Source organism: Cavia porcellus, unplaced genomic scaffold, assembly GCF_034190915.1.
Source record: "Cavia porcellus strain 051 isolate PalLab524CR breed Dunkin Hartley unplaced genomic scaffold, mCavPor4.1 scaffold_6, whole genome shotgun sequence".
Lineage (NCBI taxonomy): Eukaryota > Metazoa > Chordata > Mammalia > Rodentia > Caviidae > Cavia > Cavia porcellus.
In genome coordinates this window covers 71,392,603-71,412,833 of record NW_026947489.1, presented here as the reverse complement: position 1 = coordinate 71,412,833, position 20,231 = coordinate 71,392,603, and the positions used below count along the sequence as shown (strand labels likewise).

Here is a 20,231-nt window from a genome sequence, read left to right as displayed (position 1 = left end):
GCCACCCTGAGCAACGTGCTTAATCTCTCAGAGCCTCACTATCTTCACTTGCTGAGTGGGGGTGTAACCAGTATCTTCTTGAGAGAGTTCTTGGAAAAATGAAAAATGGGAACGCATGAAAAGCACCCAGCGGGGTGCAAGAGAATGCAGCAGTGTCTTCATTCATAATGCATAGACTGCAGAGCACATTATTCTTGAGTGAATGTCTTTTGCACAGCCTGCTGACCAGCTGGTGGCCAGACCTGTGTCCCAGACCTCCTCACACACATGCACTGCCCACTCCAAGGCCTGCTGCTCCTGCAAGAATGGGCCCACCCAGTCTGCCAGACCCTGATCTGCCAGACCCTGATCCACTAGGCCTACCCCTGGGACTGGGCCTGATCTAACCTTCAGAGCCCAGCACGCCGAGGGAGAATGCACAAACATTCCCCAGGAGGGGTAAATAACTCTTCTCACTCATTGCTACATTCCTGCCCATGACCTGGGAAATGAAAACAGCTAAGAATAAGACACTCATGATCGATTATTTTATTTGCCATATTTTAATTTTACAGTTCTGGGAATCAAATCCAGGACCTCACACACGCTAGGCAAGTGCTGTACTACTGAGTTACACCCCTGGCCCCAAATTTTGCCTTTTTTTTTTTATGGTACCGGGGATCGAACTCATGACCTCACGCTTGCCAGGCAGGCGCTTATGCCACATCTCTCTCTTTTTTTTTTCTTTTCTTTCTTTCTTTTTTTTTTTTTTTTTTTTTTTTTTTTTTTTTGAGACAAAGTCTCCCTTTGTACTTCAGGCTGGTCTTGAACTTAATATGGAGCCCAGGCTGACCTCAAACTAGCCACAGTCCTTCTAGCCTTCTGTCCCAGCCTCCAGAGTGCTGGAATTATAGGCATGCTCCCCCACACCCACAAATTTTGCCTTTTGAGAGGATGCTGGTGGTATGGGCTTCATGCACACAGTGGAGGTCCCAGGCCACACGCCAGCTCTAAGTCTCTTTGATCAGCAACAGAGGGTAGACACCAGAAGAAGACTGGTCTCCAGCCTCTGTGTCCAGATTTAACCAGTCTGCAGGCAACAAGTACATTTTTTTTTACCCACTTAGGTGTTTAGTTTCTGTGATACTGATATAGGAAAAATATAACTCCCATCCTGTAGATATCAGATATACCAAGTTTGTGCCCCCTAAAATTGAAGAATGAATTCTAAAGGACAAAAAAGGTCAAGAGCAGAAAAAAGTTTATTGGGGAATAGAAATGAAGAATAGAAATAGCTCCCAAGAGGCAGGAGAAGCCCCTAGGGCTTGTTGCTAAGGTCATTTCTCCAAGAATGTTTTACAGGGCAAAATCATGAGGTTGGTACAACATAGGTCAAACTGTAATCAACCAAAAAGATTACAAAAATAGCCACTTAGCTAATATTGAGCCAATAGGAAAGCAGGACACATAGCAAGGAATATGGATGACATAAATTGATAATCTATAGTCTTAGTCCTTCTTTAGTCTACTCATAGTAAGTCTTAGATTTTTGTTTGCTTGTTTTTTGGGACAGGATCTCGCTATATAGCTCAGCCTGGCCTTGAACTCAATACATAACCCATCCTGGCCTGGAATTTACAGCCATCTTCCTGCCTTAATGTCCCTAGTGCTAGGATTACAGGCCTGTGCCATCACGCTCAGCTGGTAGTTTTAGTCTTTGGTTTCAGTGTGTTTGTGTGTTGTTGTTGTTGTTTTGTCTTTTTGAAACTGAGTTCCAAGCCAGGTTGGCTTACATAGTAAGTTCAAGGACAGCCTGAACTACATAGCAAGACCCTGCCTTAAAAAAAAATGGCAAAGAAAAATATATAGAGGTGATAGATGGAGGATAATTATATGGCATTTTAGCAAAAGCAGACATTGTGGGGAGGGACTAGATGAAGATAAGGGATTTGGGCTCCAGGGGCAGTAAACTGTGGGAGGGTAATTAGGAATGTAGGTCAGATAAGATTGTTTAGATACCTTATACAGATTCCCATCTGCTCTGGTTTCCTCCTCCTCTTCTTCCTCCTCTTCCTCCTCCTCCTCGTCCTCTTCCTCCTTCTCCTCCTCCTCCTCCTCCTCCTCCTCTTCCTCATGCAGGACAGAGACATCCTGAAAATGAAAAAAAAAATTTTTTTTTAGACAGGGTCTGGCTACATAGTCTAGGCTAGCCTTGAACTCATTGCATAGCCCAGGCTGGCCTCAAACTGTCAGCGATCCTCCTGCCTCAGCCTCCGTCATGCTGGGATTACAGGGACGGGTCACCACACCCAACTGAAAATTTATCTCTTTGTAAAGGAAGATTTTTGCCCTGCTTTCAGGTATATCTTGTCTGCTCTTTGATGACATTGGCCTTTAGCTCAGAATAATCCTTATGCCAAAGTGGTGTGTTGGGAGTGGCATATTCCGACCCTCTTCAGGTCCCTGCCTTAGTCTCCCCTAACCCCTGCTTTGTGCGCAGAGGGGATTTGGACTAGGCCCCCTCTGGCCAGGGCCTGGGGGCTAAGCACCCTCTGTGCTGAAGATGCAACTTGACAACCAGCACCACCACAGCTGTCCTTTCTCCTGTCCTGTGGCCGTGACCTCCCTGTCAGCTCCTTCTCCTCGGAGAGTTTTCGGCATAAGCTGGAGGAGACACCACCCATGCCTCCCCACCATGGGCCAAGGTGAGCCCCCCATCAGACCCTCACTGCACTCTGGATTCTGCTGATTCCAAAGGAGGTGGTGGCCCTTTCCTCAGAGAGTGCAGTCCTGAATCCACAGGTGCCACACAGGCAGCTGAGAAGGTCCCTTCCTCTGGACTTTCCAGTCTCCGCCCTGACTTCAGTTCTCTGTCACGAGGCGCAGTGCAGCACAGCTTCCCTTCTCGCACAGACCTCCTCTGTGCTATGCATTCCATCTCTATTCTCTTGACTCAGTAAAAATAGCCCCAAACTGAAGATTTCTTCACTTCCTTAAGATCACTACCGGAAACCTTTGACGACATGTTCTTTTTGATCCAACACATTCTTTTTAGGATTTTACAGCAGAATAAAGGAATCCTTCTCGGTGAAACAAAATCCTTTTCTATCAGGACAAGAATTAGAGCAAAACCAACCCCTTGCTTTCTTTGGTCTTGCAAGCTAGAAAACTTCAAGCTAGTAAGACTGGGGACTCAGTAGACTCTCTCCATTTAGTTACTGTGTCCCCCATATATAGTGTATTTTTCTCGTTAGTCTAACTGTTAGTGTGACTTTTTATTGTAAATAATTTCACAGATGTCAGGGGAGAAAACAATTGCTCATTTAATAAGGAGAAACTTTATTGGAAAAGGGTTATTGGGGTGGGCAGGCTGTCATGGTGGAGAGAAAGCTGGACCCTAGCATGATCAGCCACCTGTCCAAGGTCAGGTGGAAGGGCTTGTCTTATAGGGTCCAGTAGACCAGTGGGAAAGACTCAGTGCAGCAAGGAGACCAGAGAGGCAGCAGTCACAGACGCTGGATTGTTCTCCCCGAGGGTGTCAAGGACAAGTTGGGGGACGCCTCTAGTGGGAGCCCTTCACCCACAGCTGTAGGGAGAGACTGCACATTCTGTGGATTCTGACAGAACCAACCAGGCTCTGGTCCTTGTCCAAAGCACCAGGCAAGGAGAGGAGCATTGAGGTGGGGCAGGGAGTGAGCTGGGATCGGCGTGGCTGTGCTGGGAGGCCAGAGGAATGTTTCAAGATCTGTCTTTGAGGGACTGACAGGAGCTTTGGGGTTTTCTAGATGGGGAGAACAAAGGTGAGGATTGGGAGTTTGCATAACTGGCAGGGGCAGTCATCCTGGTAAAGCCCCGGCCTGGCTGATTGGTGTCTGGGGACTGGTTCCTCCAGGTTCTGGAAGTCACCATCACTGCAGGAAGGGGTGTTTGCTTTCTATCAGGAGATGACAGCTTCTGCCTGGCTGTGATCTCCACATGAGGTGGTCTGTGAGGCTCTGAGGGGGAGTCTGCAAGTCCACTTCCCCACAAATTGTGAACTTTAGGCAGTCCTGTCTTGGTGTCCTCAGTCCTGAAGGCAGCTGAGGAAGGAGAGGTAGCCTGGCTGAGTGCAGAGCTGAGCTGGATCTGAGGCCACTTTAAGGTGAGAAAGGAGACAGGAAACAAAGGCAGATGTGCCAGGCTTAATCTTGCTTTTGGTTTCCGTTGGGTGTCTTCGGGTTCAGTCTCTATGTCCCTATTTCAGAGTTGTTCTTCCACCTCTGTCTGCTAGGGGGTGACCCTTGGGGCCTCAGGGTATTGGGGGCTGCAGCCCATAGGCTCTGTGTCTCTATCTCCCTGGCTTCATCTCTCCCTGCCTCTCCCTGCCCCATCCCTGCTCTCTCTCCGTCTCTTATCTTTCTGTTATCTCCAGTCTTGGCCCAGGGACCTTCCCCGGCACCCAGTGTTTGCATGAGCCAGACAAAGGGTGAGATATGGGAAGGACATTTGGGGTTTCAGTGGGGTGCAGACACTTTACATGCCCAATGCCCTTTTAACCTCCATCCCATCTCTGCTCCTCCAACCAGCACAGCCTGGTGGGTACTGATGCAGAAGCTGAGGCTCACTGCTCTGTCGCTGGTCTGAGGTCTCAGGACAGGGTCAGAACTTTCATCCACACCTGTCTCTGGGACCTCGGGTGGCCAGCTCCCGGCCACTGTTCCTGAGGCTCTGAAGTTTCCCAGGCTTCTCCACACTCCCCTCCTCACCTTGTCCCAGCCTGGGAGAAAGGTCAGGGGGCTGGAAAGTCAAGCCAGTTTCTTGCTACAGGCTTGAGGGAAGAGCCCTCTTAAAAACTCACAGGCACCTTTGGGACCCCTAGCTGGGAGAGCAGGGCAATTTCCCAGTCATACTGGCAGCGGCATCTTTGTCACAAAAATGCAAAACTAACTGCCTTGCTGGACCCAGGGTGTGGTGTGAAATGTGTTTGGGTCATAACTGCCACTTCCTCCTCAGGAAGAAACAAAATGTGGAATCACAGTAAGTATGGGGTATGGCTGGCAGCTATTCCCCAGAGACTGAAAGGCTTGTGACTACACCCAATCCTGTGTAAGTCTGTCCCTCTATGGATTAGCTAGAGTCAGTACACTACACAGCTAGTCTCAGAGTTTGCCTATAGGAATTGTACCTCTGGGACCTGTGCAGTGTACAACTTGTGCAGCTGAACATGGCCTGAACATGTGCAGCTGAAGTCCTGGCCTTCACTTATCATGGTTGCCTAGCTGTTGCAATAGCCTCTCTGCTGACTTCCTGTCTTTAATCTGCTCCCTCTAAGGTTGGCAAACTGCATACTTCCTTTGGGTTACCTCCCCAGTCCTGCTTTCCACATCTCTTCTCCCCTCAGCCAGTTACCAGGTTGTCAGTTAGTGCTGTGAGCCATGCAGGGACCCTGGGAGTGGACTCCTGCCTCTGATGGGTGATGAATGGGCTGTGCTGCTGGGCGAATCATGTAACTTCTCCAGGCCGATGTCTTCATTTGTAAATTGGAGACACGGCGCTAGCTGGAGTGATTATAGTTTATCACTAGGAAGTCAGGGCCACCGGGTTGGTCCCTCAGCCTCAGAGCCTGGCATGTACTAGGTCCCAGTGAATGCATGTGGGAGAAATGAATGGGTGACACCTTGTGTCACCCTCTTTATCTCTGGGTCTGACAGATTTCCTCAGAGTTTTGCAACTCCCAACTGGCCCTTCCCACCTCCAGGCTTCTGCCAGCCTGGTGCCCTCTGCTCTGTCCTTCGGGATACTTGCAGCTACCCAGAAGGCTTGTCCAGTCCTCTCTGCTGACCGTGGCCTCCCTGCCCAATGCTGGGGCTGGGTTGCAGGGCATCTGCATGTTCCGGGTACAGCTCGGATTTTTTAGGCCAATTTGGCGTGAGGACTGCCCTGTGAAGCAAGAGTTGGCCTGAACCTGAAGGAGAGCACCACAGGCCACTCGGCACCACTCTGCTAAGGAGCAGAGGTGTGAGGTGCATTTCCTGTGTCCTCCTGAGAATCGGGGGAACCGGAGCAGAGCAGGGGACTCAGGGTACTGGAACTAGGGTCACCGAGGTGTTGTCTCCTGCTTCCTCCTCACTCCCAGCCCCCACCAGTGCCCTCACTGATGCCCTTGCTAATTCCCTGGATGGAAGGTAAAAAGGCAGGTGCCATGGTGCCAGCCTGGGCAGGATGGGCGGGATGGATGGCCCTGCTGCCGCCTGGGTCCCCTGGGCCCAGAACGGCCAGGTCCTAAGGCCTGGTGGGGTGGGGATGGGCCACTTCATGTTCAGGATAGGGACTGTTAGAAAGTTAATTTTGGGCCTAGGAGGGTAAGATCACTGGAGTCCCGTGTCTGTTTGGCTTACTGGTCTTCCAGTTGTTTACAGAAAAAAGAGCATTTAAAACATCTGGCTGAGAGGCAGGCTGGAGTTCACTGGTCTCTGCCATCCTCAAAGGAGGTGGTGGGGCTGCCCAGCTCTGAGTTAAAGACCTGGGTCTGAATCATGGCCCTGCCCTTCCCAATAAGACCTTTCTGAGTCTCAGTTTCTTTGTCTGTGAAATGGGCACCCTCAAGGCACAGTCCTCAGGCTCACCATGCATTCCAGGAAACACACAGAGCCCTTGACACCACTGAGCAGGGCACATCAGAGCCTGATGGTGGCACAGGGCACTGGAGATGTTGGTGGCTACAAATATAACTACTTTGCTTCTATTTTCTGGCACAGAACCGTGTATCTTGAACCTCTTCATGTTTCCTCTCCCTCCATGATGAGAGGTAGCTGGTGGCTTTATTTTGAGGTGTATTTTCATGGCAACCAAGTTATGCTTGTGTCCCATCAAGTCACAGGAGTCGTCCTATGTAACTAAAGATGGACAGCCCTGTGCTGTGGACCTGGTTGGGTCACATGCTGACCTCTCCACCAGTGCCACTGCTCCCAGCCAGGACCCAAACTGCCCACGGCCACTCCGCCCGCTCCTGCCTGATAAATACCTAAGGCCACCACCCCAGAGGTGCAGGTATGCAGGTGTGCAGGTGAGGTGGACACACACCCTCCGCCCCTGCCATCTGGCCTGGCTTTGACTCAGTGTCGCTGCCGGCCACACCTCTCGGGACTCACAGACCCTTGGCCATCCAGAAGTGTGCAGCTGGGCAGCAGCGCATGACACCAGGTGCTTGCTCCACTTGGCTGTGCGCACACCACTGGCTGTGCACAGGTTCAGCTCTGTGCAGGCCCTCTGGGCTGTCATGGGGGGCTTGAGCGTGCATGACAGTGGCACACAGACTTGGCTGGCGAGCTTCTGCTTTCCCCACTGCAGGTTACTCTGGCAGCATTCTAGGTCCCTGCCACTCCCGGTGTGGCCCGTGGACCAGCTTGAATCTCTACATCTCCCTGAATCCTGCTTAGAAATGCAAACTGAGGACTGGCCCCAGAGCTGCTGCAGCCCAAGCTGCCCGTTGACATCCCAGGTGATTTGCACCGTGCTCAGGAGAGAGCCAGGCACTTCCCCAGGTCCCAGGTTTGCTGCTTTCCTCTCACTTCTGATGCCTCCATCCTGATTTAATTAGTCTGTGGTTTAGTCAATCATTAGAATTTGAAAAACTCCCGAGGGGGTTTTAATGTGGGGCCAGCTGCACGGTTGGATGAATATTAGGGTCAGAAGGATCAGTTTGGAAATTTGCATTTAAAGTCTCAGGACGGCTTCAGTGAAGCACTGGGAGAACAAGGGACCATCCCAAGGTCCTATGGGGGGTTCTGTGGTCAGCTCAGCACTCGGGACCTTGGAGGGGCCACCTCACACCAGCTCCTGAAAAATTTTCCTCCCCACCTCTAAGCTTTTGATCCCCACACAAAAAAACCTGGATGGCAGCCTGATTGTGAAGTGCTTGGGCACTTCACTGGCTACTAGCTCAGGATTCCAGAAATCTCCAGAGCAAGTAGAGCTTAAGCTGTCAAAATGGAGAGGTGGTAACCACCCCTGGAGCCTGGGAAGCACAGTCCTGTTACATAAGAGTGTTTGCCTCCTGCTGGGAGGCAGCTGCTAGAAAGCTCAGGGTTCCAGGGAGATGTGGGGATGGTGGCCCTGGCACTGCCACTTCGCAGCTATGCTACCTTGCATTGCTCCTTAGGCCTCTCTGAATCTCAGTTTCCCTGTCTGCAACCTAGGTACACTGGTTCTGGTAGGTTAGTATGCTGAGGAATTAGATTTTTTTAAAAAAGGCAACAGTCCCAAACAGTGCTTGGTGGTACTAGATCAGAGCCCAGTGGGACCACCAAGGGCCCTTGCACTTGGCACAGATGCAAGAGGCCCATGGTTCTCAGCTGGCTCAGGCATCTCAGGCCCAAGGAGCTGGAGCCCTCAGCATCTCCCTGTACCCTACTGAGGCAGCCAGCAGGTACCTTTCTTTCCTCATGTTTGAAGACACCCCTTTTTTTTTTAAAACCAGGAATCAAACTCAGGACCTTGTGCTTGCCAGGCAGGCACTGTGCCATGGAGCTGTATCCCTGGCCCTGCTTATCTCTCTTGTGTCAGCCCTGCAGCTCAGTGACCGTCCCTATGTGCTTGTATGTAGCTAGGGGGACCTATGCTGCCACAGCAGGACTCCCCAGCCTTCCTAGGCTGATCAAGTAGCAGCACTTTAAAAAAAAAAAGCAGCAGCCCTTGATCGTGCTGGCCTCCCTTCTCACCATGTGGGCCCACTCCCAACAGGGCAGCAATTACTGTCTTGGCTATTTTATTTTTAGTCCTCCCTCTGAGAGCCCTGATCAAAGAGACATCAGCACCGCTGCCTCATTGCAACAAGCAGAGAACAAAAGGGTTGGGTGTTTCTAGCCAGGCCGGGGACACAGTCGCTGGATGGGACCATTTGGTGCAGCACTTTCATCTTCCAGATAGTTATGATAACCAAGGCTGTAGAAGACCCAGGACTTCCCCAAGGCTGCCCTAGCACTGGACCAAAACCTGGTTCTCTGGTCCAGATCTGAAGTCAGCCGGTATGGTAGTGCATGCCTGTGAGTTTAGCATTTGGGAGGCTGCAACAAGAGGATTGCTGGAAGTTAGAGGCCAGTGTAGGCACATGGGCTTGGCTGGCGAGCCCGAACTATGTGTTAGGCCAGCCTAAACTACACGTATCATACTGAGACCTTGTCTCAAAAAAACCAGCCAAAAAAGCAAACAAACAGATCTGAGGTCTTCCCTGCTCCCTGTGACTGGAAGGAGTGGGAGTCGGCGCCCACCATGCTCCCCACTAGGCCAGTGCGAAGTACAACACCCAGGCTCCATGGACCAGCTCAGGATCTGAGGAGCAGCTGGGAATCTGCATCTTTGGCACGTGCTTACCTGACCAAATTCTAAAATCGCCACTGTGGACTCTTCCCCTTGGTTCCAAAGGCCAGGTCCATGTGCTGGGACTCTCCTCTCCAATTCTGCACCAAAATTCACCACCCAGAGCTCACAGCCCGAACCTCATTCACCTGGCACACCTACCAGCAGTGCCCCCAGTGAAGAGGACAGAGATGGTATTGTGTCACATGCCCTGGACCCAGGTGGCCTGGGATCAAATTCTGCACCTCCTGTGACCTCAGTGTGTTTCTCTACCATGGCAGCTGCCTTTGTTTCTCCCTGCAGGGTGAGGAAGGAGCCTCCCGCCCTCACACTGTTATGAAGAGAAGAGTTAGTATGAACAGGCATTTGGATTAGTCTCTAGCACACGGTAAGTGCTAGCTAGTGTCAACTTGAGTGCCCATTTTTTAGGCTGAGAAGGTGATGCCTGCTGGGAGGTCCTGCTGCCACTGAATGACAGATTGGCTGACTGTCTACCCTTGTCCCCCACTGCCCCTGCCTGGGTGTGCAGAGCCATCGCCCTCATGCAGGCCAGCTGCCAGCTGTGCTGGGCTGGGATAACCCCTCAGTCTGCTCCCTCCCACCCCCGCACCCCTCCCACCCCGCCTTGGGGTTAGGATAAAGACCCCAGTTCCATCAGCTAGTGAGCAGTCAACAAAAACCACTGTGGCCGCCTGCACAGAGCCAGAGCAGCTCAGCTTCCCTTAGTCCTGAAAAGCCCCTTATGGGGACACAGGGCCACCGGGGATGCTGTCACCCTCAGTGCTGAAAGCCCAACATTTACTATGCTCATATCCATTTACACCCAGGACTTGGTTGCGTTTTGCAGAAGAATTCACTTAATGTCTCTAATTGGAGCTAAGGAGATGTTTTCTAGCGTGGCTATTCTGGTGTCACCGAGGCCACTTCCTTGTGCAGGGAAGAAGAGAGCTCAGGCAGGTGCCCTCCTCACACCACCTCTGTCTCTGCTCCCTGGATTCTGGAAAGGTGCTGCCCCTGGGTCTCCCCTTGCCTGCCTTCACCCCAGTCTTCTGGTTTCTTTCTGTCTGCTGAGTGGTTCCGGCGCTGTGTTGGGTCTAGGACCACTGACCCCCATCCTCAGCCTTGTAACCCCTCTCTCCTCGGGTCACTCTGAACCGAAGCCATTCAAGGCTGTGGAGGGGCTGCGCACAGTGCCCGCCTGCCACCTCTCTCCACCTCACAGCAGCTGCAGAAAGGCAGCTCCATTTCACTCTTTTTCTCTTCTTTCATCCCGCTGTGATAGAATCAGCCTGGCGGTCAGCACAGGCCAGCTCTCGGGGCCCATTCTAATGAAGGTAACTGAAAGCCTGACAGCCAGCACTGGCCCTTTGCAGAGTGGCCGGGGGAGGGCCTGCCTTTGAGGGAGCCTGCCAGCCCTTGTTTGCTCCAACCTGGCATTAGACACAGGCCGGGCCACACAGTCCCAAAGGAGGGGCCCAGGAAGGGGAAGGGGACAGAGAGCAGGTTTATTCAGGGTGAGCTGGGCTGGTCCCTTGCTTTTGGACTCTGTGTTTTCAGGAGCTGGAAAGGCAAACAATAGATTTGGGTCACCAGGGAGCGGGTGGGGGAGGAGATGGTCAGATATAGCAGGAATCTGATGCCAAGTAGCTGGTGCTGAGGATTTAGGACACAGGATTTGGGCACTCCTGATCAGAGAGTCTCCCTCTTTCTCTGTCTCCTAATCTCTGCTGGGAAACTCACACAGCTCCAGCAGACCCAGGCTACCCCACTGTTCCAGGCTTCCTTCCCTGCTTGGAACACCTGTGCAGAGTGGAAGGGGCTTTGGATTTTGTTTTGTTTTGTCTTTTTCCTTTTTATCGGTACCGGGGAACGAACTCACGACTGCCTGCTTGCAAGGCAGGCACTTATGCCGCTGGGCTAAATCCCCAGCCCCGAAAGGGGCTTTGGAGACAGGAAGGCCTGCATCCAAATCCTAGCTCTCAGTGTCCTGCGATGGGTTACTTATTTTTCTGAGCTCACCTTTCTCATCTGTGAAATGGGAAGAATAGTACATGCTCAGGTAGGCTGAGTTTGTGTGAGCCCTGAAGCTCTTACATTGTTTTTAAGCTTACATTGCCTTACTTTGACAAATTTGACTGAATACAAGATCACATGGCCACGCCAGCAGGGCCCCTACTCACATACATGAGGAAGCTCACACTTTGGTGTCTTCATACCAGTAGGATCAGGTACGGCCACGCCCACCTGTGTGGTTGTGAAGGGGAGATGAGCTACATGTGTGGTGTCCAGTGCTGGCTTTCTTTGTTACTGCCTCTCAAGGTCTCATGAGTGTTAGGTGGCTGCAAAGTCACCCAGGTAACCCCAGGTGTCCAGCACCTGGCCCGGTTGTTCATTAGCTCACCTAATTAGCTCACCATTAGCCAACATGTGATGCTCACAATGGGCCAGCTGGTGTTCTGAGCACTAGGGTGCAAGGGCCCCTCCTAAGACTTTTGTCTGGAGGGGGAACAGGAAAATCGGTGAATAAAGGGACAGGCAGTTCCTATGAGAAGCTGAGGGCCTGAGCTATTGCTGCTTCTGGAACCCATGGGCACCTCTTCTGCCCCCTCCATCAAAGTGGCTGTGACTTCCCCAGGGCATCAGAGTCCAAGAACAGTAAGTTTCCCAGACTTTGGAAGCCCCCTGCAGTCTTCATGCCCTGAGGCTGGGTACAGCTGCACACACGTGGCTCCGTGGCTACAAACCCAGCGCTCCCCTGGCTTCCGCCTCTTCCCAGAAGGTGAACCCATGGAGATGGATTCTGGGAGACAAACGTTAGAGCTCAGACAGCAAGTGGAAAAGCAGAAGAGCCTACGTATTGAGTCAAGCCAACCCAGTAACCAGAAAACAAGTTTATCACTGGGGCTCTCTCATGCCTGGCAGAGAGGAATGGATGGTGCCTGGCAGAAAGAAGTAGGTGGACCCAGGTGTGGGAAGCATGGGAAGAATGGGGACAAACACTTCTTAAGCACCTGTTCCATGCCCTGCTCTGCCAAGTGCTGGAGATGTGTTACTGACAATCTGTGGGGTAGAAACTTACATCCCCATTTCACACATGTGAGCCTTGGGTGCCAGATGTGAAGATGGGAACCCCCAATTGTATTACAGCCCAACTGTACCCTCCCCTGGCACTTGAGCTGGCTTGAAAGTAGGTGGCCTTGTCAGGCAGTAAGGTGCCTTGGGTTAGCCCTCAAATGCTGCTTTAAAAAGCAGGAAAGAATCTTCTCACCTGAGGCCAGGTCCCTAAACCCTGGCAGAGCGCTACCTGGGGCCAGGTCAGGCCCAGTGCCTTCGAAGAGCAGAGAGCAGTGTCATACAGTGGAGGCAGAGGTGGGAACGGAAAGGCTGGCAGTCACACTGCTCCTTGAAAGCTGAGTCATGATAATCGTAATAAAGCTTCATTTAGAAAAGAAACATTGCATCATCTTACTTCCTGTGGACTCTTTTTTTAAAAAGTCAAATACATAAAACACGTACAGAGGAGAATAAAGCTGGTTACCAGGGAAAGGTGGAAAAAGCAAGTTAGGGTTAGGGTAAATAAATAGAAAGGACAAGTCTAAAGAGCAAATGTATACTATGAAGACCACAGCTAAAAATATGTGTTGTGTCTGCGGTGCGGGGTGCCAGGAATCAAACCCAGGGCCCTAAGACGGGGCTGTACCACCAAGCCACGCCCCAGCCTGTGAATTCAGGATTTGTGCTAAGTGAGTAGAGGGTAGCTGTTCTGTAGGAGACAATGGTTATTTGTTCCACCGTAGTAACCGCTTGACTATTCATGTCTTGCATACCTTAAATATCCACGGTGAACGTCAGTTAGCTCGAAAGCTTCACTCAGTGGTGCTGCCATGTGCTCCGGAGAAGAAGGTGGGACTGAAAACACGGAAGGTGGCCGTGGTGTACGTCTGGTGGAGACAAGCGCTTTGAAACAAGGCCCAGCAAAGGGCAGAGGGCACTGGCCGGTGTTGTTCCCTCGGGAAGAGAGGGGACAGGTGACTGGAGCAGAGCGTGAGGTCCGTAAAAACAGAGACCTTGAAGGCAGGCAAGCAGGTTGTTAGGTGGTTTTGTGGGAAGAATGGGGCTGTGGCTGAGTGGAGGGCCAGAGCACACAACTGAGGAGGCCAGGAGGGGATTTCCAGAGGGAAGTGACCAGCCCTGTTTTGTGTTTTCGTTTTTGTCTTTTTCCCACACTGGAGATGGAACCCAGGGTGCCAGTATACCATATGCTGGGAAAGCTGCCCTACCTCTGGCCTTATTTTCTCATTTGTTTGTTAGTTTATTTGTCTTTTGCAGTACTGGGAACCTAAGGCCTTTGCACTGAGCTATATCCTTGGCCCTTTTTATTTTGAGACAAGTTCTCCCTAAATTACCTAAACTGGCCTCGAACTTGCCATCCTCCTGCCTCAGCCTCCTGAGTGGCTCTGATTATAGGTGTGTACCACCACCCCAGCTCTCCTACTTGGTATTTTAAAGAGCTCTGTACAGTGCATACATGAAGGCAGCACTGGCTTTAGGGAGGCCTGTCAGGTGGCTGTTCATTGGAGCAGGGAGACAGATTGCAGTGTGGCCTGGGCTGGTGGCAGTTGTGGGTCTGGCAGGACTTGCTGCTGAGTGTGGGGACTCATCTGGGGCTACTCTGAGGCTCACCTGACCTCCTGGCTGAGTGTTGGTACCCTTTGCTGAGGTGGGATGGGTTTTGGGGACTGAGAAAAGAGCAGGTTTGAGGGAAGCTTGCATTCAGGTTGTGGATGTGTTAACACGAGACGCCTCCTAGAAGTGGTCTTCGTGCTGTGATGAGGGTCCTGGCCCCTGCAGTCCCAGCCTCGTTCTCCTCCTGTAGCAAGAAGGACTGGCAGCAGACCCTCCCCGGGATCACAGTCCCTGCTAGAGCATCTCACATTCGGTCCCTGTGAGGATAGTAAGACTTGGTCCCTGGCCGTTTTCAGTACAGCTCCAAACCCTATGGGGTCGGCTGAGGCCCTGCTGTAGGCACCAGTGTAGTGTAATTCTGTGTACCTCCAGGGCCATTGCTGGGTACCCCAGACAGTCTGCTACAAGGCTCAGTAGTCTGGGGCAGAGGGGAGAGGCCCAGGCTGGACATAAGCACGTGATGACAGCAGTGTTTAATGGAACTGAAAGCCACAGGTTAGACAAGACCCACCCTCCCCCCAAGGATGAGAAGAAAAGGGACTGAAGCAGAGGCCAGGGAGGGTGAGAGCCAGCCAGGACCGTGGAGTCATTGCTAGGGACCGAGGGGGAAGGAGGGTGGGTGGATGCCCTAGTGCCAAAGTAAGAACGTGTTAAGAGGAGAGACTCCCTGGGCCAAGCACGCTGGTGATTTTTCAGGTACAAACAATCATTTGTTTCAACTAGTCCTGAATGGACGGTGGTTTTTAATTGTGTTTTGTGACATTGGGGATTGAAGCCAGGGCCTTGTGTGTGCTAGGTCTGTGGTCTGTGCTGTACCCTTGAGCTAAATTTCCAGGCTGCATGGGAGGATCTTTAAAGCTGGGCATAATCAGGAAAGGAATGAACCAGTAGGGACAGAGAAAGGGATAAAGCATAAGGTACTGAAGGGGGACCCCAGGAGCAAAGATCTTTCCAAGGGACACAGTTGAGGGCCCAAATATCAGGGTGCAGTGACGAGCCATGTACTGTAGCAGGTGGGAGGCAGAGTGTATGTGTCATTTAACGACCGCCCCCGCCCTCAACAGCCCTGTCCTGCAGGTATGGGGATCCTCATTACATTACATTAGTCCGTATCTATAAATCTCACCGTCCATAATAAATACTTGCAGTGCTTTTGTGGTCATCTGGAGACATTCTAGAGTGTTGGTAATTTAAGCTTCCCTTTGACAGTGGAGGTGGACAGGCTACCTTTTCATTTCAGCTCTCATACTCTAAATGAGTATCCTCTTTGGGTTCATTGAATGCCATGTTTTCTTCATTTTTGATCTTTTTTATAGGTGATTTCGCCCTTTTTTTTTTTAGAGTATCGGGAATTGAAACCAGAGCTTCCCCACTGCACTACATTTTCAGTGCCCTCACCCCCAGTTTTTGAGAAAGTCACTGAATTCCCCAAATGAGGTTTGAACTTGCAATACTCCTGCCTCAGCTTCCTGAGTCACTGGCATTATTGAATATGCATCACCATTCCCAGATAGTGATTTCACTACTTAAAATGGTCCCTAAGTGCTGTCTGGGTTCCTAAGGGCAGGATGGCTACCATGTGTGTTATGAAGAACGCGTCAAAGAAGCCTCCGCAGGTGCGGATGAGTTTCAGCTCTGCGCTCATGCATTCCACGGTAGTGAATCTGTATCGGATTTTTGAAAGGCATCTTTACACAGAGAGCGGCATAAAGCAAGGTTATGTATCCACTGCATGGCGAGTCAAGCTGGGTGTTTCTCTTAGGAGTAGTTGTGCAGTGATGCTGATTATTCAGCCTTGGTGGCAACTTTGTAGAACATTGATCCTGCAAATGAGGAAAGCAGATCTTACTGTTATTAACACTCTGGGCCACTGAGAAGCCAGGCTGGGAGATACTGGCAAGTGCTAGGTGATGCAGACAGGGTGATCTGGGACTACAGCCTCTGCTGTTGGGGCACCAGGGGGTCTCACACCCATGAATGTGGCCTTGTGGTCTAGTGGGGATGGCAGGGGACTTGGCCTGAAAGGAACACTTTTTAGGGCACCCAGGGCAGCCTCTGCTCCCCAGCCCAGGCCTCCTATGGGCTGGGCCCTCTTTAGTTTCCACCTAAACACAGCAGTTCCTTCAGGCTTCTGGGCGGTAGCCGGGCTGTGGTTTCCCCACGGGGGAGGAACACTGGCTCAGTGTCAGTGAATGCCAGGCGCCTTCAGTTTCCCTTTGCTGAGCCCAGCCCTGAAAGCGGAGCCACAAAGGAGGTGTGTGTGCCTGAGACAGGGCGGACCCAGTGTCCCCACCGGCGTCTCCAGCACTGCTGTGGCCTCTGTTTATTCAGGAATGGCTCTGCAGGCTGGAGTGAGTAAGCCTCCCCAGGCCTGGCTGCAAGACTGCCATCTCCTGGGCCCACCGCCTTCTCTCCAGGGAAGAGCCTGCAGCCCTGCGGAGCCCTGGGTGGGGTGGTTTGTTTGTTGTGGGCTTGGGGTGTTTTTCATTCCAGCCTCACTAAGATAATTCGGGCGATAACTGTCATGGACTGTGTTTGCTTCGGTATGTGTCCTTTGACTGGATGAAGGATGTAAAATTGTCTCTGCCCGTAACTATCCTTGAGGGCAGGGGATTTAGCTCAGCCGCACAGTGCAAGGTCCTAAGTTTGATTCCTGGTACCAAAATCAATAGACATAACCTCCCTTGAGTAAGAGTGGAGAATAAGTCTCTGAGATAAGGGACCAGCACCCTGGCGTGTGCCTTGGGGGAGACAAGAGCCTCCTCATGGGCTGAGAGCTAGGAGGCAGGGAGCCTATGCAGCCATGAGGAGGGACAGTGTCCATGACTGGTGAAGTCTCAGGGAACCTCCTGGGCACACTTGCTGAGGAGCTGCTCTGGGGAGGATTTGGGGGTGACCCCACAGACAGCATAGTCTGTGGGTCCAGCTGAAGGGCCATGGAGGGAGCTGGGGGGGGGCCCAAAGCTCTCCTACCCATTGTACACAGATAGGACCCCCACAGCTGGGGAGATGCAAGGCTATTGGGGCAGAGTGAGGACCCTCTCTTGGGCACTGGGTCTCTGAGGAACACGTAGCTTTGATACCTGCATGTTCACTGATCCCTGCAGGGGACCTGGCGCCAGCACTGTCCTGGGCTCAGGAGGGATGTGGGAACAAGTGGAACAGCAGCTGCTCCCGGGACACAGCTGCTTGTCCTTAGTGGCAGTGTGGTGCCCGGCCTGTGCATCCCACCCAGTGAATGTCATTTGAGTAATAAGGACACCAGAGAGTGAATGAGGGAGGAGTGGGTTTCACCAGGGTCACTTTGGGAACAGCACCTGAGCAACCTGAGCCTCTGTTTTCTGGTTAGGTACAGTTTTGTGTTGCTGGGTTTCCTCAAGCAGCCTCTCTGAGCCTCACTGTCTTGTCTGCACAGCAGGAGTGATGTCTGCTCCACAGGGGTGTGGGGCATGAGTCTGCATCTCGGGCTATGTGGGCATTGGTGTCATATCTTTAGTATTTGTGCTGCTGAAGCCAGCACTGCTGCTGTATCACTGAAACCAAAGTGATAACACCCCCTGGTGCACGGGAGTCTGGCACATGGTCTCCCCAAGCATGCTCCTCCCGGAACACCAGAACACCAAGTTTTCCCGTTGCTAAATGTCAAGTGAGGAGGTTTTGTTCAAGCCTGCCTTTACACAGCTGCCAGGTTTCTCTGCAGCCAAGGATCGCAGTGATGTTGCCAAGGGACACCTCGAATCACCTGCTGATTTGCCCACAGGACCCTTTCTTGCTCTCGGAGGTGGGAGTTCCCCAGAACATTTCTGGAAGCAACAAAGCCCGTTCTCCATCCCTGAAACCTCGGCCTCACTCCACTCACCTTCTCTGGTGGCACCAAGGGAGGTGCCACCATCTGTCTCATGGGCCTGGAACTGGGTACAAGGCAGCTCCTGAGTAGTAGTACCCTGCCCCATCCTCACCCAGGTGGTGGAGCTGAAGGCTGTCCTTGGGTCCGTCCACAGGGCCAGGCTCTCCCCAGATGATGTCACAAGCAGACGTGGGTGAACCCCAGCGGCCTGGCTTCAGCTGCTACTGCTCAGAACCTGCCAAACTGGACAGAGGTGCCTGCTCCCCAGGGATACTGGAGAGCAGAGGGAGGCCCTTAATGGTCCACTTTTTTTTTTCTTTTTCTTCTGAGACAAGGTCTCACTAAGCAATTCAGGCTGACCTTAAAACTCACCATGTAGCAGAGGCTGGCCTCAAACTCATGGTGATCCTCCTGTCTCAGCCTCCCAAATTCTGTGATTACAGGCAGGGGGAGGAGAATGATTTATGTGGTAGTGAGTATTCAGTCCCCTGATGGTGCTAAGAGCAGAGGAATGGGAAGTCTCCCCTCGGTTTGCCCTCCCCAAGGCCAGGTCAAAAGGAGACCTTCTCTACTTCCCCTTCCCACCTCCCCCTCTTTTAGGATGGTTACATGAGTCAGAGATGTTTGTTGAAGAGGAAATGGGTTTTCTCACCGTTTCACCCCTCCAGTTGGGTTTGAATGAGTAAGAAAACCCATCATTCCATGTGCACCGGTTGACAGAAATAGAGCTGGGCATCTCTGAAGACTTAGCCTGGGTTCCAGACTCAATAAAACCTGCTGAGGCTGCTGGGGCTATAACCCCAGCCCTCAGGAGGCTGAGGCAGGCGGGCTGGTTGAGGAAGCAGAGGTCATCTGTGACATGTCCCTGCTGAAGAAGAGGGGCCCTTGCATGCAGCTTTTTCTGAGTAGCAGCTTGGGGTCGGGAATCTCCTGCTGTCTCCTAAACCACTGCTTAGGGCCTCTGACACTGAAATTTAAGAGGCTGCTTTTATCTGACCTTGCCAACCATCATCACGGGGTACAGTATCCTCCTATCAACGACAGCCGAGACTGTTTCAACACATCAGAAGACTGAATCATAGTAACCTCCTTCTTGAAGAAATTATTCTTACATTCTCCAGAAGAATTCCCCTCTCCCTTTCTCTGAGACAGGATCTCACATAAACTATTAAATTGCCCGGGCTGGGTTCAAATTTACCATCCTCCTACCTCAGCCTCCCAGAGTGCTGCAGTTATGGGTATACACCACCCATCTGGCTGGGTTTCCATTTCTTTTTTCTTTTCTTTTCTTTTTTTTTTTTTTTTTTTTTTTTTTTGTCTTTTTCCTTTTTTATTGGTACCGGGGGTCGAACTCACGACCACCTGCTCGCAAGGCAGGTGCTTGTGCCACTGAGTTAAATCCCCTAAATTCTCATCTCTGCCCCTCTGAGCTCTGTGCCATAAAGACAATTTGTAGTGGCTACGTCTGTTAAGCACCTGCTGTGTACTAGGCTCTAAGTATTGTATTGTCTAATTATCTTGCTCTTCACAATAATCCTAAACATATGCTACTATTCTCTCCAGTTTACAGATGAGGAAACTGAGGCACTGGAAATTAAATTTGCCTGCAGTCATTTAGCTGCTAAGCAGTGAGGCCAAGACTATGCTCATGCAGAGAACCAGAGTCCCACTGGGGCTTGTTAATGTTGCTGGAGTAACTAGGCGCTATTTATTGAGTGCCTACACCAAGTAGACATTGTACTAGACACTTATGCCTTATTTCCGTTTTATAGAGGTTGAAACTGAGACCCCAAAACATTCAATGACTTCCTTGCTGGGCAGGGCAGCACATGCCTACAATTCCTGCACTGGGGAGGCTGAGGGAGGAGGATTATTTCAAGTTCAAGGACTAGTCAGTTGAAGGCCAGCCTGGACTACATACTGAAACTATTTGGGGGGGGGTATCGAAAAAGACTTCCTTTTGGTAAGTAAAACTGGGCAGCCCTCAAACCCACCCAGAAGTATTCATTGTCCATGGTCTTCCTCTTTGGCACTGCTTTTCAGGACAAATGCCAACCCTGCTACCTGTGGGTTAAATAAAGAAGGGTCTGCTAGAACGAACCCCTTCCACTGCCCTCTTGTAAAGCCAGTCTCCTCTTGCCATTCTGCCATTCTCCGAGGCTCCTGGGGCTTGAGGGGCTTGGCAGGTCTGACTTGCATATTCATCTCCATGGTGAGACAGCCCCCTCTCCCAAACAATGAAAGCTCAAGGATCTGCTACTTTCACCATGGGTGATCCTGCCATGTGACCTGCTTTCTGGAGCCCAGTCATCCTTAGGGGCAACGTAGGATAAGTTTTTCAAGAGAGGAAGGGAAACCAAGCTAGATTGCTTGCACTCAGCCA

The 20,231-nt window shown here is 51.6% G+C and overlaps 1 protein-coding gene and 1 long non-coding RNA gene across 2 annotated transcripts in view; one reads left to right on the top strand and one right to left on the bottom strand.

Moving 5' to 3' along the window:
• Nucleotides 1-20,231, top strand: part of Rab11fip4 (RAB11 family interacting protein 4) — a 121,721-nt gene that overhangs the window by 54,658 nt on the left and 46,832 nt on the right. The window lies entirely within an intron of this gene.
• Nucleotides 12,480-18,793, bottom strand: LOC134476485 (uncharacterized). The gene is made up of 3 exons (XR_010048185.1): nucleotides 18,221-18,793; nucleotides 17,861-18,121; nucleotides 12,480-15,824 (listed from the first exon to the last, which is right to left on the bottom strand). It is a non-coding gene; the product is annotated as an uncharacterized LOC134476485 (long non-coding RNA).